The sequence below is a fragment of the Delphinus delphis genome, chromosome 15 (assembly GCF_949987515.2).
Source record: "Delphinus delphis chromosome 15, mDelDel1.2, whole genome shotgun sequence".
Taxonomy (NCBI): domain Eukaryota; kingdom Metazoa; phylum Chordata; class Mammalia; order Artiodactyla; family Delphinidae; genus Delphinus; species Delphinus delphis.
The window spans coordinates 69349407-69364135 of NC_082697.1; the positions used below are offsets into that span (position 1 = coordinate 69349407).

General features: G+C 39.7%; 1 protein-coding gene and 1 pseudogene across 1 annotated transcript in view; both read left to right on the top strand.

Annotated features, from left to right (window-relative positions):
• HS3ST4 (heparan sulfate-glucosamine 3-sulfotransferase 4) overlaps positions 1-14729 on the top strand; it is a 393025-nt gene that overhangs the window by 26174 nt on the left and 352122 nt on the right. The gene's annotated exons all lie outside the window — the stretch shown is intronic.
• Positions 11222-11339, top strand: LOC132439064 (5S ribosomal RNA; annotated as a pseudogene).

A 14729-nucleotide genomic window follows, 5' to 3' on the forward strand; every position in this document is an offset into this window, starting at 1 on the left:
GGCACATTTGTAGATAAAACAAGGGAGGTGACACCTAAGCTGAGAAGTAGGGGACTTGTAGGGGTTAGCCTTTTAAGCTAAGGGTCAATGGTGAGGGAAGGGTGTTGGGCATAAGGAACAGAATACGTGAAGGCTTGGAGGAGAGATGAGATACATACACATGTGATGGTGAAATGACATGATTCTTCTCTTTAAACGTGACTTTAGTGTGGATTATTACAGAGAAGGGGTTAACTGCAGTCTAACCATGCTGATTCCTGAGGCACACTCGTATTCTGGATTGAGGGTTGCCTCGAAGGACTATCTTATGTGGGCTAACCTTAGTCTTTTTTGCTTTTCTTCCCCTGATAATACATGTTTGCATAGCAATGAGATACCCTTCTTTCACCCAAAGCAATATTTTTTTATTAATTAATTTATTTTTGCTGTGTTGGGTCTTCATTTCTGTGCGAGGGCTTTCTCTAGTTGTGGCAAGCGGGGGCCCCTCTTCATCGCGGTGCGCAGGCTTCAGACGCGCAGGCTCAGTAGTTGTTGCTCACGGGCCTAGCCGCTCCGCGGCATGTGGGATCCTCCCAGACCAGGGCTCAAACCCGTGTCCCCTGCATATGCAGGCAGATTGTCAACCACTGCGCCACCAGGGAAGCCACCCAAAGCAATTTTTTTCACAAATCTCATCTAAATGAATTAGCATTCTCAGCTCACCTGACTCAGGTTACGGCAGGAACAAGTTCCTGTGCTCACACGTGGGCTGGTCTAGTTGACCGTGGCACTGAAAATCAAAGCTGGTCAGTGTATTTTTGTGCAGACAACCCATGAGAGGCTGTTTCTGGCCATTTTCTCCTCCATGTTCACAGTGACATCTGTTGGATTATAGCTGGCATTCTCTGTAAAGTGTACATACTGCTCAGTGCAAGAGGAGAGTGGAAGAGACAGGCACGTCGTGAGATGAGGGGGTAAAAGCACTTTATATTTTTTACTTAGATGTTTGTCCTGGAGCCTCTTTTTATCTCTCTCTTTTTCTGCAAAAGTACTGGGTGGATTTGTTTTATGATTCAAATGCATATTTATACTGAGAGTTTTCCTTCTCTTGACAAGAAACATCAAGCTGGAAGGAAGGCATGGAAGACGTGGGGGAGCTTTTATAGGTCTCCTTGTTCTTTTGTGGCCAGATTTCCTTAATGCACTCAGTGTTCTTCAATGCTGAAGAAAGACCCTTTGTTGTCAGCAGTATGTTTTGACAGTGGGAAACTCGAGTTTATTAGATAACTGTCAGGGAGACTCTACTGGGAGTGGGTTGACATAACCAGACTTTTTGGAGAATAAAACTAGCCAGCCAACTCCACCCTAACATTAGCCTGTTACCTTCGGCACTCTACAATGCAAATTGTTTTCATTAAAACTTGCACACCTCTATCGGATCTCGGAAGGTACAAAACCCAGGACACAAGGGCACTTCCTCCCTCATGTCTCTGAGACTCCATGAGGAGGGTTATCTGGTCTACCAAGGTACCAGGTGACTGATATATGTTCTCACTTGCCATCCCTTTATTAAAACCATTTTATTTGTTTACGTCCAACACACAATGTGCCCAAAGAACCCCTCATGTTCCTTTTCTTTTGTTTCATTTGCTTTGCTTTTCAGCTGGTGAGGAATAAAGCTGGCCTTGTGGGAAATTACCTTCGTCTCTCAGACAATACCCAGCAAGGGCATACAGTGACTTGGGGAAGGTCACAGTATTTTAACAAGCTACTTCAAGTGGTTTTGGGAGAAAGAATAAGATACCATCTACCAAATGTTTAGAGTGCTTTGGAAATAGGGGGCACTAGGGTAACATGGGCTTTGGAGCCAACTGCTTGGCTGTGAGTATGGGCTGTGGGACCTGCTGGTTGTGGGGCCTTGAATGAGTTACTAAACTGATCTGTGACTCAGTTTCCTCATCTTTAAAATGGAGATATTAATAGTATGTACTTTATAGGTTAGTTACAAGGATTAAATGAGATACACATGCAAAGCTCTGGAAAATGAATACTAATAAAGCAAAGCAAATAATGTGGAGATTTTTAAAAATGAGAAGTCAGTTATCTGTCAGTATAGACAAATTAATCCATGTGCCTTTGGTATACCAGTTGTTCTCCTTAAGCATCTATGTTTCTTTCCTCAGATCCTTATTGGATTCCACTAAAAAATCAAGCAACTGTATTTATCTAATATTGGATAATTACTTTATAACTGTCTGCTCTCTCCAGTGCTTTGCAAGATGCTAGGGATACACAAATAAATCAGAAGATTTGAAAAAAGTGATATAAATTTGACCAATATACTGTTTGGAAATCATATGTGATCAACCTTAGTTTGGCTCCAGATTTTCACAGTAGCATCCAAAAGGATGGGTTTGTCCATCTGTCTTAACAATTTTGTACCTTTTATTCCCAAAATATAACTGGTGAGGTTCAAATGCTTTTCTCCTTCAGCCTAGAAGGGATTTTACTCTTCCTGAGTTAGCACGCTCTTTTCCCAATCTTCTTCGTATCTTGTTATTTATGTTTCGTCTGAGTGGCAATGAGAAGGGTGGTTTTAAGTCTTATCACCAATCATTTCCATCAGCAAGCATTCTCTTCCAAGCCACCTAAACCTCTATATCACCTACTTAAATAGAAATCCAGGAGTTGCCATTGTCTCCCCCAACAGAATATAAACATTTTGAGGACAGGGTCCCATCTCTACTTGAGAAAGATTTGGAAAGTGAAGAAATGGAATTCATACAGAAAAGCTGCCATTTCCTTGTTTAACCCTGAGTAATTCCATTAGTTATGTGCCTCACTGGGGTACCACTGAGGTGAAGAAGAAGATTAAATAGCATCACTAATGATTATGCTTCCATAGTAAAGCCTCTTCCTCAGAAAAAAAAAAAATGTAACAATGTTTTCCTAACAGTGAAGTGATCACCTGAACCTGAATTAGCACTGACTCATCAAATTCCTCATCCAGTTTGAAAAGAGGTCAGGTCATTGGCCACTTCATTAACTCATTATGAATTAAAAAAGGGTTTATTGAGTTCCTGGGCATTTTAAAATTTAATAACTTCAGGACGATATTTGCTGGCTGAAACCTCTAGTCATAAAATGAAAGCTTTGTCCAATTTTTTTGCTGCTGTGTATTAAAGACAAGCTTTATTTCTCTCTCTGTCTCTCTTTTTTTTTTTAACATATCAGATATTTTTGGTACTTTCTTTTCTTTTCACTTTTCCCTTCCATTATTTCTGTTCCTTCCCTCCCTCCTTTCCTTCCTTCCGTCCTTCTTTCCTTCCTTCTCTCCCTCCTTTGCTACCTTCCTTCCTCCTTTCCTTCCTTCCTTCCTTCCTTGCAGTTCTGAACTACTATTATTTTACGTTTCCTGTACGCCTTCTTGTAGGACCATATGCTGCTTGTCCCAATGTGTTGGTGTGCAACATTTCTGAGAGAAGATTTTTCATAGGAGGGTGTCAGAGGATGGAATGATTGCCTGGTCACCTCATTCATTTATTGTCACCCTTGACTCATTTTGGGAGCATCTTAAAATACTTAACATACTTACCAAAACTATATTTGAAAATACCCTCTGTTTTTTTCTGCTTATGAACATAATAAGCAGAAATTAGAGGAAATTTAGAAAAATACCAGAAGCGTGTAGGGAAAATAGAGAAAAATTACCTTCACCCCTAATACTACTATCCAGAGAATGTTTCTTTTCTGTGTACATATACACATACATATTTGATTGTTGGTATTATCTCAGATTTGGGATTATATTATATAATTTTTAACCTGTTTTCCCCCACTTAAAGGTAGAATGTTGACATATTTCCATACTAGTGAATATTCTGTTGCCACAGTGGTTTTCAGCTTTTTTTTTTTTTTTTTACTATATCCTAAAGTAAGAAGTACATTTTATATACTGACCCAGAATAAACACACATGCATTTAAATAAAGTTTCATGAAACCATACTGACACTTACTTTGTGTGATGCCCTCTGATATTCTTCTATTTAAAAAGCTGTCCATGGCCCACAAAAACTGGTTTCATGACTCATTAATGATTTGTGACCCACAGCTTGCAAACTCCTCCTTTAACACATGAATTTTATTCGTGTGTGGTTTTCATTGTATGGCATGAATACATTATAATGTATTTAACTGATACCCTACAGGTGGACATTTACATTGCTTCCAGTGTTCCTCTGGTCCTAAAACATTGCAGTGAACAAATGGGTACAGAAAACACCCACCCACACACACACACACACCCACACACACACACCCACACACACACACACACACACACACACACACACACACACACACGGAGAGTTTCTTAGGATGAATCCCAGGGCATACATGGTCATATAATTACTGGGTCAAGAGGTGAGCGGTGAGCATGATTTTAAAGCTTTTGGTACACATTGCTGAATTTCCCTCCAGGAAGCTTATATAAATATTTACACTCTTGCCTGCTGTGTCTGGGGATGCCCAGTTCTCCCTGCCCTCACAGTAAAAACTACATTCTTTGAGTTATCTTAGAATCTCTGTCACAGATGAAATTCACAGCAGCATTCAACAGTGAGGGGAGAAATGTTTTTGGCAGTGATGGAAGTCTGCTCTATGACTGAAGATTGCTATTGTGTCTAAATTGTATTACGTTAATGTCCCATGCAGTGTGCTTTGCAGGCGAGGTTTAGCATTTCTATTTCTCTTGTACACCGCCAAGAAGAAGTGCTTATTTTAAACACTGCACAGTGCTCTCTACATCCTGTGCGTCTTTCCGTTGTCGTTGGCCGCGGACCCTCTGATTCTCTCAGAAAGAGTATAGATGCAGTAACCATGCATTGTGCAATTTTCCGGACAGTTTGTTTCAGATGTCCCTGCTCTCTGTTGGTCCAGTTTATGTCTTAGTTGTTGTCCTTACTTTTGAGTTGGATCATAGCATCTCTGGAAGAACAGGTATATGCCTGTGTTGAGAACAACACTACTGTGTGTTCAGTTTGGAGAAATCTTAATTGTCCAGCAAAAAGGTGTGTACGAGTTGTTTTATTTTTAATGGCAAAAGATTGGAAGCCACCTAAGTGTACCTCAGTACGAGATGGGTTGTGTAAGTTATGGCTTACCCACAGAAGGAATACAATGCAGTTGTTTAAAAGAATTGGACAGCGCTGTGCATATAGCCGTGGAAAAAACTCCAAGATCTGTTGTTGATGAGAAAAAACAGGCTGCAGAGAGGCGTCTCGTATAAATCCTTGACAGCGTGCAGGTCTCTTTTTCTGAAATCCTCTGATTGTATTACTTCAATTAAAATAGATAATGGAAAAAAGTAAAGATTAGCAAGTGTCTAAGGCATTTTAGAAAAATACCCATCAGAAAACACCTCAACTGTCTTACATTGATACTGTGTTGTTTCTGATTGAGAGTTTTTTAAAAATTTATTTTTTTGAAGTCTAGTTGATTTACAATGTTGTGTTAAATTCTACTGTACAGCAGAGTGATTCAGTTATACACATATATACATTCTTTTTCATACTCTTTTCCATTATGGTTTATCACAGGATATTGAATATGGTTCCCTGTGCTATACAGTACGTCCTTGTTGGTTATCCACTCTATATATAATAGTTTGCACCTACTAATCCCAAACTCCCAATCCATCCCTTCCCCCTCCCTCCCTCCCTGGATTGAGAATTTTGAGCTGAGGGTGGAGGAGATCCCCTGGGGATCGAATAGACACTTGGAAAGAATTAACTCCACTTCCCAGAATGCCTGTGCACTGCCAACCCATTTACACCCAGGGAGAACCCGTATCATTCAATCATACTTAATCATACTTAATCATAATCTTAATCATAATCATAATCATACTTAATCCATTGATTTGTTTGCAAATATTTTCTCCCATTCTGAGGGTTGTCTTTTGTATTGTTTATGGTTTCCTTTGCTGTGCAAAAGCTTTGAAGTTTCATTAGGTCCCATTTGTTAATTTTGTTTTTATTTCCATTACTCTAGGGGGTGGATAATAAAAGATCTTGCTGTGATTTATGTCAAAGAGTGTTCTTCCTATGTTTTCCTCTAAGAGTTTTATAGTGTCTGGTCTTACATTTAGGTCTCTAATCCATTTTGAGTTTTTTTTGTGTATGGTGTCAGGGAATGTTCTAATTTCATCCTTTTACATGTAGCTGTCGCATTTTCCCAGCACCACTTATTGAAGAGACTGTCTTTTCTCCATTGTATATCCTTGCCTCCTCTGTCATAGATTAGTTGACCATAGGTGCATGGGTTTATCTCTGGGCTTTCTATCTTGTTCCATTGATCTATGTTTCTGTTTTTGTGCCAGTACTATATTGTCTTGATTACTGTAGCTTTGTAATATAGTCTGAAGTCAGGGAGTCTGATTCCTCCAGCTCTGTTTTTTTCCCTCAACACTGTTTTGGCTATTCGGGGTCTTTTGTGTCTCCATACAAATTTTAAGGTTTTTTGTTCTAGTTCCATAAAAAATGCCATTGGTAATTTGATAGGGATTGCATTGAATCTGTAGATTGCTTTGGGTAGTGTAGTCATTTTTACAATATTGATTCTTCCAATCCAAGAACATGGTATATCTCTCCATCTGTTGATATCATCTTTAATTTCTTTCATCAGTGTCTTGTAGTTTTCTGCATGCAGGTCTTTTGTCTCCCTAGGTAGGTTTATTCCTAGGTATTTTATTCTTTTTGTTGCAATGGTAAATGGGAGTGTTTCCTTAATTTCTCTTTCAGATTTTTCATCATTAGTGTGTAGGAATGCAAGAGGTTTCTGTGCATTAATTTTGTATCCTGCAACTTTACCAAATTCATTGATTAGCTATAGTAGTTTTCTGGTGGCATCTTTCGGATTCTCTATGTATAGTATCATGTCATCTGCAAACAGTCACAGTTTTCTTTCTTCTTTTCCAATTTGTATTCCTTTTATTTCTTTTTCTTCTCTGATTCCCATGTCCAGGACTTCCAAAACTATGTTGAATAATAGTGGTGAGAGTGGACATCCTTGTCTTCTTCCTGATATTAGAGGAAATGCTTTCAGTTTTTCACCATTGAGAATGATGTTGGCTGTGGGTTTGTCATATATGGCCTTTATTATGTTGAGTTAGGTTCCATCTATGCCAACCTTCTGGAGAGTTTTTATCATAAATGGGTGTTGAATTTTGTCAAAAGCTTTTTCTGCATCTATTGAGATGATCATATGGTTTTTATTCTTCAATTTGTTAATGTGGCGTATCACGTTGATTGATTTGCATATATTGAAGAATCCTTGCATCCCTGGGATAAATCCTACTTGATCATGGTGTATGATCCTTTTAACGTGCTGTTGGATTCTCTTTCCTAGTATTTTGTTGAGGATTTTTGCATCTATATTCTTCAGTGATATTGGTCTGTAATTTTCTTTTTTTGTAGTATCTTTGTCTGGTTTTGGTATCAGGGTGATGATGGCCTCATAGAATGAGTTTGGGAGTGTTCCTTCCTCTGCAGTGTTTTGGAAGAATTTGAGAAGGATGAGTGTGAGCTCATTTCTAAATGTTTGATAGAATTCACCTGTGAAGCCATCTGATCCTGGACTTTTGTTTGTTGAGAGATTTTTAATCAGAGTTTTAATTTCATTACTTGTGATTAGTCTGTTCATATTTTCTATTTCTTCCTGGTTCAGTCTTGGGAGGTCATACCTTTCTAAGAATTTGTCAATTTCTTCCAGGTTGTCCACTTTATTGGCATAGAGTTGCTTGTAGTAGTTTCTTAGGATGCTTTGTATTTCTGCAGTGCCTGTTGTAACTTCCCCTTTTTATCTCTAATTTTATTGATTTGAGTCCTCTCCCTCTTCTTCTTGATGAGTCTGGCTAATGGTTTATCAATTTTGTTTATCTTCTCAAAGAACCAGCTTTTAGTTTTATTGATCTTTGCTATTGTTTTCTTTGTTTTTATTTCACTTATTTCTGATCTGATCTTTATGATTTCTTTCCTTCTGCTAACTTTGGGTTTTGTTTGTTCTTCTTTCTCTAGTTCCTTTAGGTGTAAGGTTAGATTGTTTATTTGAGATTTTTCTTGTTTCTTGAGTTAGGCTTGTATAGCTATGAACTTCCCTCTTAGAACTGCTTTTGCTGCATCCCATAGGTTTTGGATCATTGTGTTTACATTGTCATTTGTCTCTAGGTACTTTTTTATTTCCTCTTTTGTTTCTTCAGTGATTGCTTCGTTATTTAGTAACGTATTGTGTAGCCTCAGTGTGTTTGTGTTTTTTACATTTTTTTCCCTGTAATTGATTTCCAATCTCATAGCATTGTGGTCAGAAAAGATGCTTGATATAATTTCAATTTTTCAATTTTCTTAAATTTACTGAGGCTTGATTTGTGACCCAAGATGTGCTCTATCCTGGAGAATGTTTCGTGCACACTTGAGAAGAAAGTGTAATCTGCTGGTTTTGGATGGAATGTCCTATAAATACCGATTAAATCTATCTGGTCTTTTGTGTCATTTAAAGCTTGTGTTTCCTTAGTAATTTTTTGTTTGTATGATCTGTCCATTTGTGTCAGTGAGGTGTTAAGGTCCCCCAGTATTGTTGTATTACTGTTGATTTTCTCTTTTATAGCTGTTAGCATTTGCCTTATATATTGAGGTGCTCCTATGTTGGGAGCATATATATTTATAATTGTTAATCTTCTTCTTGGATTGATCCCTTGAACATTATGTAATGTTCTTCCTTGTCTTTTATAACATTCTTTATTTTAAAGTATTTTATCTGATATGAGTATTGCTACTCCAGCTTTCTTTTGATTTCCATTTGCATGGAATATCTTTTTCCATCCCCTCACTTTCAGTCTGAATGTGTCCCTAGGTCTGGAGTAGGTCTCTTGTAAACAGCATATATATGGGTCTTGTTTTTGTATCCATTCAGAAAGCCTGTGTCTTTTGGTTGGAGCACTTAATCCATTCACATTTAAGGTAATTATCGATATGTATTTTCCTATGACCATTTTCTTAACAGTTTTGGGTTTGTTTTTGTAGGTCCTTTTCTTCTCTTGTGTTTCCCACTTAGAGAAGTTCCTTTAGCATTTGTTGTAGAGCTGGTTTGGTGGTGCTGAATTCTCTTAGCTTTTGCTTGTCTGTAAAGCTTTTGATTTCTCCATCAAATCTGAATGAGATTCTTGCCGGGTAGAGTAATCTTGGTTGTAGGTTCTTCCCTTTCATCACTTGAAATATGTCATGCCACTCCCTCTGGCTTGTAGAGTTTCTGCTGAGAAATCAGCTGTTAACCTTATGGGAGTTCCCTTGTATGTTATTTGTCGTTTTTCCCTTGCTGCTTTCAGTAATTTTTCTTTGTCTTTAATTTTTGCCAATTTGATTACTATGTGTCTTGGCATGTTTCTCCTTGGATTTATCCTGTATGGGACTCTCTGTGCTTCCTGCACTTGGGTGGCTATTTCCTTTCGCATGTTGGGGACGTTTTTGACTATAATCTCTTCAGATATTTTCTCTGGTCCTTTCTCTCTCTCTTCTTCTGGTACCCCTATAATGTGAATGTTGTTATGTTTAATGTTGTCCCAGAGGTCTCTTAGGCTGTCTTCATTTCTTTTCATTCTTTTTTCTTTATTCTGTTCTGTAGCAGTGAATTCCACCATTCCGTCTTGCAGGTCACTTATCCATTCTTCTGCCTCAGTTATTCTGCTATTGATTCCTTCTAGTGTATTTTTCGTTTCAGTTATTGTATTGTTCATCTCTGTTTGTTTTTTAATTTTTCTAGGTCTTTGTTAAACATTTCTTGCATCTTCTCTATCTTTGCCTGCATTGTTTTTCCGAGGTCCTGGATCATCTTCATTATCATTCTGAATTCTTTTTCTGGAAGGTTGCCTATCTCCACTTCATTTAGTTGTTTTTCTGGTGTTTTATCTTGTTGCTTCATCTGATACATAGTCCTCTGCCTTTTCATCTTGTGTATCTTTCTGTGAATGTGGTTTTTGTTCCACAGGCTGCAGGATTGTAGTTCTTGCTTCTGCTGTCTGCCCTCTGGTCCACACACTTTACTGTGATAAAGTCAGTATATCTGATTTCAGCATTACAGACCTCATGGAAACAATGGGGTGAGCTTGAAGAGAGGAGGTTTGGCTCCATGTGGAGACCCTGGGGATGTGCATTATACACTTCACACCACTTATCACCTGAATTAACTACTCATCTGTTTTGATTAGATTTTCAGTAGATTTATATTCAGGCTCCAATCACAGGATTGCCATATCCTAGCTCTGTGACCTTGGGCTAATTGCTTGACTTCTCTGAACTTTATTTTTTCATCTAAAAAGTGAAAAGTGTAATACCTTTGTCATAGGGCTGTTGATTGGGTTAAAGGAGGTAAATTATATCAAGTGCCTAGCCTGATGGCCACCCTTTGGTAGATCCTGGTTAACTGAAAGCTGTTTCTTGTTATTAGGAAGGTGTCAGAGGGCATTAAGAAGCTATCTGGGCTCTTCAGGGTCGGGAGGGTCATAGCAACAACACCTTCAGGAATAAGGACTGAGAGACTCAGTGGGGAAGTGGCTGTACAAGCCAAGATTCCAGGAGAATCTCCAGTGTTTGTTTCTTTGTGTCTTCTGTTTCTCAGTATTGATAACTAGTAAACCCTTAAGAAGTTTTAATCCTGTGGGTTTTGAGGGGGCATGATGGAAGAGTCTGGAGAGATGGGGCCCCACTGAGCAGCCAGGCTGGGAGCAGCAAACCAAGGAATTAAGTAGGGAAATTAGGAGTTTTTTCCTGCGATCTTTTCCTGAAAAAGAAATGGGACACAGAGAAAGACAACTATTGTATGATATCACATATATGTGGCATCGAAAATATAATACAAATGAACTTATTTACAAAACAGAAACGGACTCACAGACATAGAAAACAAAGGGGAAAGGGGGAAGGGATAAATAAGGAGTATGGGATTAACAGATATGTACTACTATATATTAAAGTAGATAACAACGAAGATTTACTGTATCGCACAGGGAACTATATCCAATATCTTGTATTAACCTATAATGGAAAATAACCTGAATCAATCAATCACTCTATCTATCTATCTATCTGTCTGAATCACTTTGCTGTACACCTGAAACTAACACAATATTGTAAATCAACTATAGTTGAATTTAAAAAAAGTGCACGTATTATAAAAGTGCAAACCATTGCACTCTACAGCCATACCACCCTGAGTGCACCCAATCTCATCTGATCTCAGAAGCTAGGCAGGGTAGGCCTGGTTAGTACTTGGATGGGAGACCACCTGGGAATACCGGGTGCCGTAGCCTTAAAAAACAAAAAAAGCAAACCATTGCATAAAACTTTTTTTTTAAAATTAAATAAATAAATAAATTAATTTTTTGCTGTGCTGGGTCTTCATTGCTGCACACGGGCTTTCTCTAGTTGTGGTGAGCATGGGCTTCTCATGGTGGTGGCTTCTCGTTGCAGAGCACAGGCTCTAGGCGCGGGCTTCAGTAGTTGTGGCATGCAGGCTCAGTAGCTGTGGCTCACGGGCTCTAGAGCACAGGCTCAGTCATTGTGGTGCACGGGCTTAGTTGCTCCTCAACATGTGGGATCTTCCCAGGCCAGGGCTCGAACCCGTGTGCCCTGAATTGGCAGGCGGATTCTTAACCATTGCACTACCAGGGAAGTCCTGGATAAAACTTTGACTCACTAATTGGCAGTGTTCCTTCAGATAATATGTATTAGAGAAGTATAATTTAAGATGTGTCAACTCTGAAACTATTTCTGTTTTTTTGTTTTGTTTTGTTTTGTTTTGCGGTACGCGGGCCTCTCACTGTTGCGGCCTCTCCCGTTGCGGAGCACAGGCTCTGGACGCGTAGACTCAGCGGCCACGGCTCACGGGCCCAGCCGCTCCACGACATGTGGGATCTTCCCGGACCGGGGCACGAACTCGCGCCTCCTGCATCGGCAGGCGGACTCTCAACCACTGCGCCACCAGGGAAGCCCAAGTTACTTATTAATGTCTGTGAAGTGGAGTTCATCCTGTGGATTTTAGACTGCTGCTGTGAGATTCCTTGCTGTATAGCACATATAAAATTCCTGGCACCGGCTGGATGTTCAGTAGAGGTTCTCAGATTTCCTCGAATCTGTAATGTGCACTCTTACTCTTATCACTAGGAAGAGAGCATTGCTAATTAAACCATGGCGGTACTTCTACATGTAGAATTTTAAAATTTCACATTTATTGGAAAGAGAATCCTTATGCTGGAACATTTATCTTCCATCACTCTTGTGCATTCATACATCAGAAAAAAATAAAAGAGATAAATTGGTCCATGGATTCCTGACATTTCTTATTCAAAGTTGGACCCTTCTGAGCCACCCCCAGTTCGCAGTGTCCTCCTCTTGTGTGTTCTTCGTGCTCTCGTTCCTAATCCCACCTAGGCTGTTGCTCTGGCAGCATTTCTTAAAAAGTGCTCCATCCTTGCCCTCAGGATTTTCTTCCAGGCTGCTGCTGGTTTTGACGCACAGACTCAGGCAGTGACAATACGTGATGATGATTGTGACACACATTTTGATTCCAGCTAGGTTGAAATGTGAATAAAAAGATACATTTTAGGATTGATGAAATATTGTAGTTTGCTCACTTTCCTCTCCTCCCAGCTTTGCTCATTGCAGCACCAGGGCAGCAGAATGTCATCAAATTGCCCATAGAATCGTATCCCCTTTCCTGGTACTGTACAGAAAGCGTGTGTGTAACTGTGGCTTCTGTGCTCTGCTCATCCTCTTGTCTCCTGTATGAAATCTTCCCAGCTGACAGCAAGCAAACTCAGTATGCCACAGCTAAGCATACATGGCTATAAAGTCAACTCTCGCCTCTTTCCCCATCACTCATTATATGCCAAGCACACTGGCCTGCTTGCTGTTCATTGCACAGCCCAGGCTTGTTTCTAACTCAGGGCCCTGGCCTTTGTTCTCTGCTGTATCAGTGGTTCTCAACAAGGGGAGTTGTAGCCCTTCCTCTAGGGAAAAGAGTGGAAACATTTTCGGCTACCCCAATGACTACCCAGAAGACCCTACAGATATTGGGTATGGGGGAGGGTCAAGGGACGCTAAACATCCTGCGATGCTCAGGACAGACCCGCGCAAGAAAAACAACCCCCCTGCCAAATGCCAGTAGCATCCCATTGGAGGAAACCTGACCTCAGTGGCTTTTGCCCTTGGCTTTGCATGGCTGTCTCTTCCTTGTCACTCATTCATGGTGTGAATGGTACCTTCTAGAAGTGTTCAGAGCATAACCTGCCTGCATAGGCTGCAGGCTTGCTCCCTCCAGCCTGGGTCACTTTCTATCGTACTGCTTAGTTTATTTCCACCATAGTACTTGTCACTGCCTGAGATTATCTTGTTTGTTCATCTGATTATTACTATTTTCATTGTAGTGTGGTTGACTTACAATACTATATTAGTTTCAGCTGTACCACATAAGGGTCTGATATTTTTACAGATTATACTCCGCATAATGTTGGCTGTCTTCCCTGTGCAGTGCATTACATCTTTGTAACTTATTTATTTTATACCTAGTGGTTTGTACCTCTTAATCCCCTTCACCTATGTTGCCCTTCCCCCACGCTTCTCCCCTCTGGTAACCACTAGTTTGTTCTCCATCTCTGTGAGTCAGTTTCTGTTTTGTTATATTTGTTTGTTTTATTTTTTAGATTCCACATATACTTGAAAACATGCCGTATTCGTCTTTCTCTGTCTGACTTATTTCACTAAGTATAATACCCTCCATGTCCATTTATGTTGCTGCGAATGGCAAAATTTCATTCTTTTTTATGGCTCAGTAATGTTCCATTCTATATAGGTGTATATATCTGTATACACACACACATACACCACAGCATCTTTATCCATTCTTCAGTGGATGGACACTCAGGTCGCTTCCATGGAGGTTCTTCAAAAAATTAAAAATAGAACTACCGTGTGATCCACCGATTCCACTCCTGAATATTTAGCCAAAGAAAATGAAAACACTAATAGGAAAGTATAGGTGCACCTCAGTGTTCCTGGCAGCGTTATTGCTTTGTTATTTTGGGTTTGTGTCCTTCCACTAGTATATACATTGAGAGCAAGGATCTGGCCTATTTTGTTTACTGCTATGTCCTCCGCATCCAGAACAGAACCTCACACTTAATAAATATTTATTGAATAAGTGAACAAATGGGTGAAGAATCAGAATTGTCTCCTAATTATCTCAAGCCTCCAATTAGACAGGAAGCTACTTGTAACCTGCCCATTTTCCCTGTCTCCTCTTTAGTGAATGACAAACTTAAACAAAACAAAAAAAGCAACCCAAAAGACTGCCCAGCAGTTGGCTGTTGTAGCGATGGTCTGCCATTTCTGTTTCTGTTTTCTAAGGAACAGTGTCATCGCTCATCAGTGTCAAAGTGAATTGGATGGATGATGTCTTAAGCTGATTGTTTCCTGAAAAGTGCTCTCTGGAGCGTGACTCCCTGAACGTCGGGATGGCAAAACGTGAGGAGGATTATGTTGTTGGTTATTGAAAGATGTTCTTTCCACTTAAGCTTTCTCTGAGATTTCAAGTGTGAGTTCACAGACCTTTTGATTACAGGGGAGCAAAGATGCGTTGGCATCTTCCTGTGGTTGAAGTATTTAAAGTATTGGCGCCCTTCAAGGCCTCCTCCGGGAAGGCA